This window comes from Peromyscus californicus, unplaced genomic scaffold (assembly GCF_007827085.1).
Source record: "Peromyscus californicus insignis strain IS unplaced genomic scaffold, ASM782708v3 Scaffold_23__1_contigs__length_62951481, whole genome shotgun sequence".
Lineage (NCBI taxonomy): Eukaryota > Metazoa > Chordata > Mammalia > Rodentia > Cricetidae > Peromyscus > Peromyscus californicus.
In genome coordinates this window covers 25242941-25255800 of record NW_026294534.1, presented here as the reverse complement: position 1 = coordinate 25255800, position 12860 = coordinate 25242941, and the positions used below count along the sequence as shown (strand labels likewise).

General features: G+C 43.5%; 1 protein-coding gene across 3 annotated transcripts in view; it reads right to left on the bottom strand.

Moving 5' to 3' along the window:
* The window catches only part of Tex15 (testis expressed 15, meiosis and synapsis associated), a 72533-nt gene extending 64085 nt beyond the window's left edge, over positions 1-8448 (bottom strand). For 2 of the 3 annotated variants that reach the window (XM_052751985.1, XM_052751986.1), the window contains exon 1: positions 8203-8445. The gene's annotated coding sequence lies outside the window, so the exon portion shown is untranslated. Of the gene's footprint in view, positions 1-8202 lie in introns of all 3 variants that reach the window. The other variant, XM_052751987.1, reaches the window with a different exon arrangement.
* Between the last annotated feature and the right edge of the window lie 4412 nt (positions 8449-12860).

Here is a 12860-nt window from a genome sequence, read left to right as displayed (position 1 = left end):
CTATCCACAGATTTGTGGCCTATGCTCCGTTTTTAAGGAGCAAACAACCAGGAACATATGCTGAGTGTGCTGGTGCATAGCTATAATCTCAACACTCTTTAGAGGTTGATGCAATAGGATTGTAAGTTCCAGGCGAGTCTGAGCTATTTCAAAAATAAACAAAACCTACCACTGGATAAAATGCCCTAAATCCATCAACGCTTTTTCCCTTTATGTCTATTTCCTATTCCTTTTCTTTTCTTTCTTTCTTTCTTTTTTTTTTTTTTTTTTTTGGTTTTTCGAGACAGGGTTTCTCTGTGTAGCTTTGCGCCTTTCCTGGAACTCACTTGGTAGCCCAGGCTGGCCTGGAACTCACAGAGATCCGCCTGCCTCTGCCTCCCGAGTGCTGGGATTAAAGGCGTGCGCCACCACCGCCTGGCTCCTATTCCTTTTCAAAGCTGTATGAAAGAAAAAAATATAAACACACAACATTTATTTAAGAATGAAATTATATTGGAAAAATTAAGTATAAGGTGAGAAAAGTAAGAGAAAGAGAGGAAGCAGTCAGCACAGTAAACGTAAAGTGAAGTGCGGTGCGGATCCCACTTAGATCCAACTATTTATTTAGGTCAACTAGGTTCAAATCAGTTTTGAAAGATGTCTCATGTCGAAAGAAAAACACATTAACAGATACCTTTGAAATATACAAAGGCACAAAATTAGAGAAAAATGCTATCTGGGGGCTGGGAATATAGTTTAGTGGCAGAGTGTTTATCCAGCATGTGTGAAGCCCTAAATTCAATTCCCAGCACTGCCAAAAAAAAAAAAAAAAAAAAAAAGTGAACTTGCCAGATACATAACAGCACTTTCTAATCACCAGTTATGTAAGCACTAGGGCCTAACAAGCCCAGTAATGAAATCTCTTGTACCAGGGAATCATCTACGGTAGGTTTAGACTACTAAAGGCTGCTGTTTTCAGTGATCCCTGGGTGGCAGCAGCAGCATCACCTAGAAACTTGTTTGCAATCTAAATCTACACAGACCTCCTGATCTGACATTATAGGATGGATCCAGCAAACATCTGAAAACTTCTCCAGTTGATGGCGGCCTAAGTTTTAGATCTGCTAGTCTGAGAAAATCCTGAAGAGAGCATCAAGTCACCTAACAGACCCCCTCCCTTTAGTGATATCTTTCAGAGTGTGTCAATATCAAGAAGCAAACTTCACTTTTGGGTGAAATGCTACTGGAGGGAGAAATGAAACAAAACAACAAAGATGAGGACAGGGAGTAGACATTCAATTCATTTCACTACTGTCAAGGCAGGACTTCGCTCCCACTTTGGAAGAAAAAACTGTGAGGAATTTTAGCTTTTCCAGTGCAGATACACATCTTAACAGCTGCTTATTCATGTCATAGACGTGCAGTTATGCATGTACAGATATATGGGCAATAAGCTCTTTATAGTCAAGAAGCAGACTAGTAACACAATAAATCCATGGTTCATCCTCAGTCATTTCCACAATTTTGTAGTGATTAAAAAGTTCCAACTTTGTTTTAATGATGCATTCTGTATGGATGGATTTCCCTTAAAACTTTTGGGACAGGCTCTCCTTCAGGTCTAAGCACCTAATTATACAAGTCAAATGAGAATATAGTTAAAAGTAATTTACATGCTTAACATCTGTCCCAAGAGCCTAGGCTATGGGAAATTGTACTTTCAGTCCAGCTGCTTTTCACCAGGGGAATAACTAACGTTAAGGGGCCCCCAAGGATTAGGACTCCCTCCGTTTCTTTCCCTTTGGAGTTTACAACCTTTGGTAAAAACAGATCAAGTTCCACAGACCCAGAAGTCACCCAGGCTTCAGAGCAAGGTGAGAAAACACCTAAATTCATCAATCAATCCGATACTCCTAGTTCTTCCTCCAACCTTACTGAATGGAAAAATTCCACCCAGCTTGGCTGAAACACAACCAGCCTACCGTGCAGCAAAACAGCAAAGGAAAACGTATCCCCTATTCCACAACAAGGATGATTATCTACGTTACCTGTATTTTAGGTATTAGTAGCATTATTTTATTTTTGAGCTCAAGTATTAATTACAAATGTATCCCCTGAATTGGGTTAAGAACACAGAGAACAATAAATGACATCAAAAATGTCACTTCTTTATCTTCCTTTTCCTCAGATAGCAACCGAGCTAGCTACTTGGTCAAGGTCCTAGAAATTAAAAGGACTAGAGGAGTATAAAATGTAAAGGTTTGTTGTACTGCCACGCTGTGAAGAGTGAAAAGATTATCAACTAACAAGACAACTACAGACACCAAAATAAGTGCACTCTCTGCTCAGCAGATGAAAAGTGTGTGAGAAAGGAAGTGGGAATTACTGTAAAGCACAGGGATAAGATTAGTGGCTAATTCATCACGGTTATGACACTTTTTAGAAGACATTAGGGAAATACAAAGAAATAATCAGATGATTAAAGATAATGACAGAATTTTCAAGGGAATAACATAAAACTCCTGGAAGAAAAGAACAGTAACAAGAGTAGTTTACTTAATCTTTGTAGAAAACATAAGGTACTTTCCTCAACACCAAAATTCTCTCTCAAATCTGTCACATCTAAGAATCCCAACAATTCATTTTAATCCCTGTAGAAAAACAACTATGTAGGCAGGTGACAAATTTCTAACTAGAGCTGACCAACACTGAGGTGACCTTTCCTCTACTGCCTGCTTTCTAGTTAAATGTATTCCTTCAATTTGCCTTTAATGTTCATCTTTAATCCTCCAATTATTTCTCTGTATTTCCCTAATGTCTTCTAAGTGTCAAACTGTGGTGAATTAGCCACTCATCTTATCCCCCACGACTTAACAATGATTCCCACTACCTTTCTTGTATCATTTTCATCTGCTGAGCAGAGAGTGGACTCAGCTTGGACTCAGCTTGGGCTCTATTGATTAGGTGGCCGTCTTTGCACCCTTCAGTCTGGCAGCACAACAAACCTTTAAATACTACTCTTCTTGGTCATCTAATTTCTAGGGCCTTGACCAAGTAGCTAGCTGGCTGGCCCTGTGTGCAGTCTCTCTTGCCAGTCAAGAGGTTTCTCTCGTTTTTAAATAGTAAGCTATCTTTCTGTGTTAGTTAAAATAAATGAAATAGTGGTTTCCTTTTCTAAACAGCTTGATAATGGAAATCCAGCCACTGACTGTTGCTCACCTTTCAGTCTGCTGAAAACCTGAGAAGTGTTACTAAGGTCATCATGACGAGTGCATTCTCCCACACCCCGTTTCTCTCAAAATGGTCTTTCCATATAGTCCAAGCTTTCCTTGAACTGGCAGTCTTCCTGCCTTGGTCTTTTGTTTTGAAATTAGAGATGTGTACCCTCAGGTGTGACTAAGATACCCCCCCACCTCCACACCTGTGCAAATAAAAAATTAATTTTGTAATGGAGTCAATACTTAGGAAATCACTAATACACAATTGTAATTCCTTAATTTTTATCAAATTCTACGTCTTTCTCATGAATGAGGCAAAATGGTCACCTAAAATATTTTAAATGAATTTAAATTTGAAAAACTATCAACCCATTATTTACCAATTTTCTTTCACATCAGCAATGAGTTTTAGTATTATTTACCTACATCTAACATTGCATTTGCCTTAAGATTCTGACTCCATTTTCAGAGATGGTAAAACAAAGGCACAGAAAGATTGTAGATTTGACTGACTGGGATGGACATGAAAGACACACAACAGATAAAGACAGATCTGTAAAGCTTTATCTAAAATGTGTGCTTTTGCTGTTAACTTCAGATGCTTCCTATTCCTCGACCAACCGTGCCTTTGGTAACACACTGCTCAGGCTGTACAGGTTAAAAACCACCATTATAAGTTCACTGGGTTCAGACTTCTCTCATTACTACTTCTCTTTCACTCTGCTTACACAAGCAAATATTTTGTTCTTAATTTTATGAGAGCTCTGTTTATCCTTGTTTTGATCAATGGCACAAAATTACAGTAACCCTTTATATATACTGAGAAGTATTTGCTTGTATAGTTTCTTTTAGTTTTTCACTCATTGTTCTTGCTAAGATTTTACATTAAAATGTTTAGTAAACTTTGCCAGGCGGTGGTGGTATACACCTTTGATCCCAGCACGCGGGAGACGGAGGCAGGTGGATCTATGTGAGTTCGAAGACTATCAGGACTAACTATTACACAGAGAAACCTTGTCTTGTCAGTGGTAGAGTGCTTGCCTAGCAAGCGCAAGGCCCTGGGTTCGGTCCTCAGCTCCGGAAAAAACAAACAAAAATGTTTAGTGAACTTTTGATATGTCTTTGTCATCAAGGTTTTTTTTTTCTGACAGCCTCAGGGAGGAGAGACAGAATACTTGCCCCTGCTAACACAGTCACTCCACAGTTAAGTGTGGACTAATGGGAGCAGCTATAGATTGACAGTCCCAGCTTATTAGGACTCTGACATTAGCTAAACTAAAGTGCCTTCTAAAAACCTCTTTCGGTTCTATTGTTTTTGGTGTGGAGGGGGAGGGTCTCATACCCTTTAGAGCAGTGATGCTCAACCTTCCTAATGCTGCGACCCTTTAATACAGTTCCTCACCATGTGGTGTCTCCCAACCGTGTAACAGTATTTCGTTGCTACGTCATAAATGTAATTTTGCTACTGCTATGAATCGTAATGTAAATATTTTTGGAGGCAAGGTTTGCGCCAAAGGGGTCGAAACCCACACACTGAGAACCACTACTTTAGAGAACCTGGATAAAGCCATACATTTTACCTCAACAAAAATCAACACAATCCACACATTATCTTAGAGGCCTTTGAGGTGCTGGGGGCTCAGGAAACAATACCCCACTGTATGGCACCCTGACTTTCTAAGTACTCTGACATGTGACTGAAAGGCTTCAGAAGGGAAGTTTCCTCCTGACCTTCTCCTCCTGATCTCATCTCCCATCCTTTCTTCTAGGGAACAGCTCATAGAAGCCAGTCTCTTCCCCAGACTAAATCACAGAAACCAGAAATCCTGTCTCCCAAAGCAAGCCATGAAGTAAGATAGTCACACTCTCCCTTCTTAAAGACCCTCACCGCAGATGGGTCTTGCTTCATACACAGGAGGATGAACTGCTACAAAGCCAAGACTCTCCAGAGAACCGGGCTCTGCTGGGCTTTCTGCCCACCTATTACCATCACACACCAGAACCTTTGTCATGTCACACAGCTATCGGAACCTACTGATAACAGCTTTCCCTGGTTCTTTGTAATGTAAAACTTTGATTGCTAACAAAAAAACCTAACAAAATGGGTCATTACAGTACCACAATCCTTACAATAGGTGAGGAAAACCACCTCTACCCCCTGCAGAAAAGGAACTTCGGACACCCACCTGTATCAAGTTAAACATCCCCTAGACTGGAGGAAGACAATGGTTCCCACTGATCTAGTATAAAAATGTCACTCACTCATCCTCACTTTAGTCTTGATGTTCAGTCTATAAAACCACAAGTGCTAACAAGCTTATAAAAGAAAGTAAGTTTTAAGTTAACTGGCAATAAGTATTCCCCCCTTGGAATGAGAATATAAGTGTGGACAGTTTTAGATTTGTATCCTGACAAGATACCATTAGACCACTGTTCCTAAAAGTCTTAAGTTTCAAGTACAGCAGGTTACACCTATCAGAAAAATCTAGAGAATAAAAACACTTTTTCGTCTATCTTGGGTCTAATAGGCATTGGACAAAGTTCTCCAAAACGGAAACGAAGTTCGGATAAGGGTTTGTCTACAACAAGTCAGTTACACCGCCGCTCCAGCTTTAGCAAGGCCTCAGCTGTTGTAGTAACAGACCCCCTCAGGAGCGGCTAGCATTTCCTTTCAAAGGGCAGCAATTACAAAGGCTTTTTGCAAGATGGAGGTTACACATTCCAAGGACATAGACTTGCTACCAGACTATAGAGACTATCTTCATAGGCAAGGTTGTTGATTAAAACAACTTACTTATATGCATAAGGGTTTTAAACTGAACTTTGCTTAGTTTGTTTTGTAACTCCACCCTACCTAGTAAAATAAAGCTGTCACACTGATTTCTGACAATCTAACACAGTATACTAAACTAATTTCACAAAGCTAAGTATAATGAAGCAAAGCCAAGTCCCTTTGGGAAAGCATTTTTAAACATATCAAATACACGAATAAAATACCGACATTCGAGAAGTACCTGTTGAACAAGAAGTCTATTTTTGATCAAAATAAGGAGGTCATTTTTCATCTTTAATATATAGTACTTTATAGATTTCAAGCAAAACTACCCACAAACTCAGAACATTCAGCGACTGGAGAAATGATCAAATTTCATTACACCTAACAGGACACATTCAGGTACTTCAGAGGACTAAATCATCCTTCAGAAAGACAAACATTCTGAAGAAAAGGCAAAATCAAATCAAATCAGAACACAGCTAAAGCATACTAAATTAGTACATTTACCAAAAACAACAAAACAAAAAATACCAAACCCCAATTTTCTAACATCAATCTTCCAGTATTGTGAATTGCAGCCGCTTACCCCAATTAAAAAAAATTATGGTCCGGGTGCCATTTATCATTCTTTAGCATAAGAAAACATACTTTATACTTGAAAATGCCCAAGTAGACTAGTTAGTATAATGAGGAAAAAACTTCAAAGACCCAGGGGTCACTTGAGTAAAGGTGTAAAATGTTATAATACATTGAGCTGTACAAGTAAAATATGGTAAGGCATACACTACAATTTAAAGTATGAGCTGCTAGGGTTGAACATTTCAAAAAATGGAAAATGAGTTTTATGAATTCTTTAACAATTTCTTAAAAAATTCACACAGGTATTCAAGGTGTTTAAACACTTTCCCAGCAAGTGTGATCCTTATGAACATGGAAGGTTCAGACTTAAAAATGTCTGGGCAGTAATTAAAAACAGGTTTCTGCTTTGCTTTGAATCAAAGCTTTTAAGGTGATCAAGAACAGGGATTAAAAAAAAACAAACCAAAAAATCCTCTAAGAACTGACTTCACTCCTTCAGTTCCCTTAACACAACTGTTAAAATGTTCTCTCTTCCAAATGGCCTTTTCTTTTCTTTTAGAGAGAGAGAGAGAGAGAGAGAGAGAGAGAGAGAGAGAGAGAGAGAAGAAGAAGAAGAAGAAGAAGGAGGAGGAGGAGGAGGAGGAGGAGGAGGAGAAGAAAGAGGAGAAGGAGGAGGAGAAGGAGGGAGAGAGAGAGAGAGAGAGAGAGAGAGAGAGAGAGAGAGAGAGAGAGAGAGAGAGAGAGAAACGGTCTCACCATGTAGCCCTGGCTGTTCTGGAACTTGCTCTACATGTAGCCCAGGCTGGCCTCCAAGTCATAGAGAACCTCCTCCCTCTGCCTCCCCTAATGACGTGTGCTATCACACCGCGCTAAATTTTAAGTGAAAACTGGGGGCTTTGGGGGTGGTCGTTACGTAATTTACTTTTCATTTTGTTCATATAACCTATTTTGATCATTTTCTTTCCTCTCCCCCAAGTCCTCCCAACATCATGTGAAACCCGAAAGCTTGTAAGCGTAGCCAATAAATAAAACCATTTTCGAAATGTGAACCGAACAGCAGCACAGTCCTTAAAAGCGTGAACTACTTTGTACTCCCCTTACACAGTTAGCAAAAAGCAAAGTCAAAGTTATCAACAGGCAACGAATCATTCTCTGGCGTCCTCCGTGACACCCCGAGGTGGTCCCATATTCATCCGTCTCCACGCAAAAAGCGCACACGGTATGCACCCTGCGCTTGCAGCCCACCCTTCACAACCTGAGGACACTGTGACATCTTTAGGGGACCGGGGTTGCCAACAACCTCCACCTTCCTTTCTGCACCTTCACCGTCTCAACACCCCGGCTCCCCGATGCGGCCAAGACTTGACCACAGAAGGATGATCTGGGTCCAGATGGGGAAAGTGACTTGGATTTAAAAGACCCGAGTGGCCGCCTGTCCCCTGCACAACAGGACCCCCCCCCCCCCCCCGGGTGACAATATGCTAGCAAATCCCAAGAACGGCCCCAAGCGTGCAGACCCCCCGAGGCCAAAAGCTCCCACTCAGCCCGTGCCACCGCCCCCACCCCAGGAGCAGAGTCCGCCGGGGTGGTGGTGGTGGTGATGGCAGGACCCCCCCCCCGCCCCGACGGCCGGCCCCGCGTCCCCTCCCCTACCTGGGGCCGTCGGCGGCGTCCGCCCCGCTCCTGCAGCCGGAGCTCAAGGACATGGTCCGAGCTCGGCGGCGGCGGACGCGGCGCGGGCCCCCCATCTCCGCCCGCCTCGTGAGCCGCGTCGCCGGCGAGCGAGTCCCAGGGGGCGGGCCGCCCCCCCGCGCGTGGGTGGCGCCTCCGTGGGGGTCCGCCCAGCCTCCCCGGGACCCGGTGGCAGCGCCCGGGAGAAGCCAGCCAGGGGCGCCCGTCCGCTTTCTCTCCCCCCCCACCCCGCCCAGGCACCCACTGCGCACGCGCAGGCGCGGAGCCGCCGAGGCGCTCCCGTCGGAGCCCCTGGTGCTAGCAGCGTGAGAGCGGGCGGGCGGGCGGGCGAGCACCGAGCTCGCACGGAAAGCACCGTCGGAGCTCCCGGTGCTAACAGCGTGAGAGCGGGCGGGCGGGCGGGCGCCGAGCTCGCACGACAGCACCGCCTCACACCTCACACGGCGCCGCCGAGGCGGGCTCTGGGCACTCGACGCGGCGGCGATGGGAGTCTCGAGTTCGAGGCCAGCCCGGTCCACACCGGGAACGCCCACTCCTCACGTTTCAAAACAAAAACAAAAAAGTTCCCCCCCCACCACCACCACACACACACAATTTACCTGAAACCTGCTAACTTCACCCCCCCTCTCCCGCCCTCATCCACCACCACATCCTCCCACAAACCTGGAGTGCCTTTATCCCCTCGGCGCCTTCGAACTCAGCGCCTGGCGGGAACACACCACCTCCAAGCTTCTCCGGCGTCCCGGAAGACTTCCGGGACAGCGAGCGCCCACGACGACGACGCTTCGACCCTCCGCGCGCGCACGCACGTGGAGGAGGTGGGGCCAGGGCGAGGGAGGCTCCAGCCTGCGCTTGCGCAGTAGGGCGGGGCCGCCATCCCGGGCCTGCAGCGGGGGGGGGGGGGGGGGGGGGGGGGGGGGGGGGGGGGGCTGGTGGGAAGGCGCGCACTGGTTGCCCGGAGTCCCCGGCCGCCCGAGGTCGACTCGGTGGTGCTCTTAGCGTGTGGGGCCTGTGCACTTAGTCTACTGAGTGAAGGGATGAAATGGGACTGCAGGCCTCCTGTATGTTCACAAAGGGGTCCATCTGCTTGCTGATTTTGTTTCTTCGAGATAGGGTTTCTCGGCGTGGCTTTGCAGCCTGTCCTGGAACTCACTCTGTAGACCAGGCTGGCCTCGAACTCACAGAGATCCGCCTGCCTCTGCCTCCTGAGTGCTGGGATTAAAGGCGTGTGCCACCACTGCTCCACAGGGCTGCTGAATTTTGTGACGAAAGGGCCGGGAAGCTTGGGCAAGTCTTTATCAATTCAAAAGATGTATTTTTATGTGTGTGCCTGTGTGTAGGCCATGTGAGTGCAGGTGCTCACAGAGACCAGAAGAGGGCGACAGATCCTCTGAAGATGAAGCTCCGGGGCAGTTGCCTTCAACCTGATATGGGTGCTGGGAACTGAACTTGGGTCCTCCAGGGAGCAAGATTGCTCATCTAAAGCCTAAGCCTGTAGCTAGTAAGTTCATTTGAGTTTGGGCACCTGAAACAACAATGTTTTTAGAAGGCTCGTTGCATTCAGAAAATGAGTGCTCCTTTACACCCTGGCCTGGTTGGAGGCCCCTGTGGATCCCAGAATCCAGGTCCTCCACTCTACGGATTTAACTTCACAGTTGCAGGCCTGAGAGTTACTGCACTATGCCCCGGCAGAAAACCCGAGAAGAGGGGCTCAAAAGACGTACTGTGGCATCTTTCAACAATTATTTATTAGAAGACAAAATATATCTTAGCAATGGAATGAAGCTTGGCATGGACCTGGTGTTTTAACATTTTGGCCTATACTGTGGTTTTTGCCTTTACTGGGATTCAAAGTTTCAGCTTTGTGGGAACTTATTAACTATAAAAATGGAAGTGTTTGCTTCTTTTACTCTAGTTCAGTTGAGTGAAGAGGCTTAACTTTCATCAGATCTTAACACCCCTCCAAATAAACACTAAGAACTATTATATTTGTAATCCTATAAATTTTGTATCTTTAAACATTATTTTAAACTCCAGTTTTACTCTGTATAATTTTATTGTTCCAATTCATAGTCTATTTTGGCAATAAAAATTTCAGATTTATTTCTGATCTTCATTGACTTATTCCTCATTCTAAACCCAAGAATTAGGGAACTCAGCAGTAGTGCTCTTAGAAATTTACAGCACATTTACCCGGATGAGAATTTCCTAGCAATACTATTCATACCTATTCATTAATGGCCAAAGACTGGAAACAACTAAAATATCCATCAACAAAAACTATGGCTTGCTCATCCACTGAAATATTTGAGAATAATATAAACAAAATGTAATTAGCTGCAAAGACATTTGTGAATTTCACAAAATAATATTGAGAGGAAGTCACAAGAACTACATATTATGAATTTCCACATAGTAAAATTGTGTTTTGGAATTTGTAATAAACATGACTAAAGTGTGATTTACATGGAAATCAGAATGATGATTCCCTTTAATAGGAAAGTAGTTTTCATCAATGTGTTGTAAGATTTTAAAAGACATGTTTTTATTTGTGTGTGTGTGTGTGTGTGTGTGTGTGTGTGTGTGTGTGTGTGCCCCGTGTGAGTGCAGGTGCTCACAGAGACCAGAAGAGGATCTCTTGAAGATAGAGCTATAGGGGATTGTGGACTGCTTGAAATGGGTGCTGGGAACTGAACTTGGGTCCTCTTGGAGAACAAGTGCTCTTAACTGGTAAGTCATCTCTCCAGTCCCCTGCTGTGAAATTTTTAGATGATAGTTATTTTCTTCTTTTTTTCTTTGATTTTAAATTTTCTTTTTTTAAAAGATTTATTTATTTATTATGTATACAGCATTCTGTCTGCATGTTTACCTGCAGACCAGAAGAGGGCGCCAGATCTCATTGCAGATGGTTCTGAGCCACCATGTGGTTGCTGGGAATTGAACTCAGGACCTCTGAAAGAACACCCAGTGTTCTTAACCTCTGAGTTATCTCTCCAGCGCGATTTTAAATTTTCAACAGTCAACATGTATTACTTACTTCTGGCAGGGGAAACTAGATGTTAATTTTTTTTAAAATGCTATCTTCTCACTTTATCCAAAAATTTACCTTTTTGGTTTCAGTTCCGTATAGTTAACCTTGGCCTAAAAAACAAACAAACAAACAAAAAACCAGAATAAACAGTTCAAACTTTAAATTGTCTGCTATTCTCATTAGTATTATAAAATTTCATGCTGGCCCTAACTCATTCTGCCTGGAGTCAGAGGAGTTGCCAGCCAGACGCAGAAGGAGCAGGAGATGAATGTGCCATGCTAATAAAGATACCTCCATGTGGCAGAGCGTAAATAAGAAATATGGATTAATTTAAAATGTAAGAGCTAGTTAGTAATAAGCCTGAGCTAGCGGCTGAGTATTTATAATTGATATTAACTCTCTGTGTCGTTACTTGGGAATTGGCAGGCAGGAAAGAAAAGTTCACCTATACTTGGGGGCCTAGGTTAAAACCAAACACTACTGTTTAAAAAAAAAAAGTAGCAGTAAAATGACTTTTAATGACATTCAGCTATACTTACAGATCAGTGCCTTGCTCAGCCATCATCAGAGAAGCTTCCTCCTGCAATAGATGGGAACAAACATAGAGACCCACAGCCAGACATTATGCAAAAAGTGAGAGACCTTGGAACATTCATCCCTAAATGGGATGTTTCCATCCAATCCCTCCCCTCAGGGTTCTGAGAAACCTGTGGAAGAGGAGACAGAAAAAGTGTAAGAGCCAGAGGGAATAGAGAACACCAAGAAAACAGGCCCTCTAAATCAACATGATCAAAGCTCATATCAGCTCACACAGACTGGAGGAGCATGCACAGGGCCTGCATGAGTCTGAACCAGGTCTTCTGTATACATACTATGACTTCCAGTTTAGTGTTGTTATGAGATTCCTGAGTGTGTGAATAAGCGAGTCTCTGGTTCTTTTTTTTGTTTTGTTTTGTTTTTTTTTGTTTTTTGTTTTTCAAGACAGGGTTTCCCTGTGTAGCTTTGTGCCTTTCCTGGAACTCGCTTTGGAGACCAGGCTGGCCTCGAACTCACAGAGATCCGCCTGCCTCTGTCTCCCGAGTGCTGGGATTAAAGGCGTGTGCCACCACCGCCCGGCTGAGTCTCTGATTCTTATGCCTTCTCTTGGGCTCTTTTCCTGCTGTTCGTTTTGTCCGGTTCCAATGTGTTAGTTTTTGTTGTATCTTATTAGATTGTATTATTACATTATAATTTTTCCCTTAGAGGCCTGTTTGTTTCCTAGTGAGAGACAGAAGAGAGTGGGTCCACATGGGCAGAGATGGGGAGGAACTGGGAGGAGTAGAGAGAGGGGAAACCATAATCAGGATTTTATGAGGAAAACCATATTTTCAATAAAAGGAAAAATAAACAGATTAAATATTAACACAAGTAAATTAACCCCAATAAACTTCCCAAAGCAAAGTTGCTGATACCACACTTTCTGGCCACACTAAAAATTAATCTGAAAGATAAAGAGCAGAAGAAAAATACCCTTTTAAATTGTTAGGAAATTAAAAAGCCTTTTCCAGACTGGAAAGATGGCCCGGTGGGTAGGAGAGCTTGCTCCAGA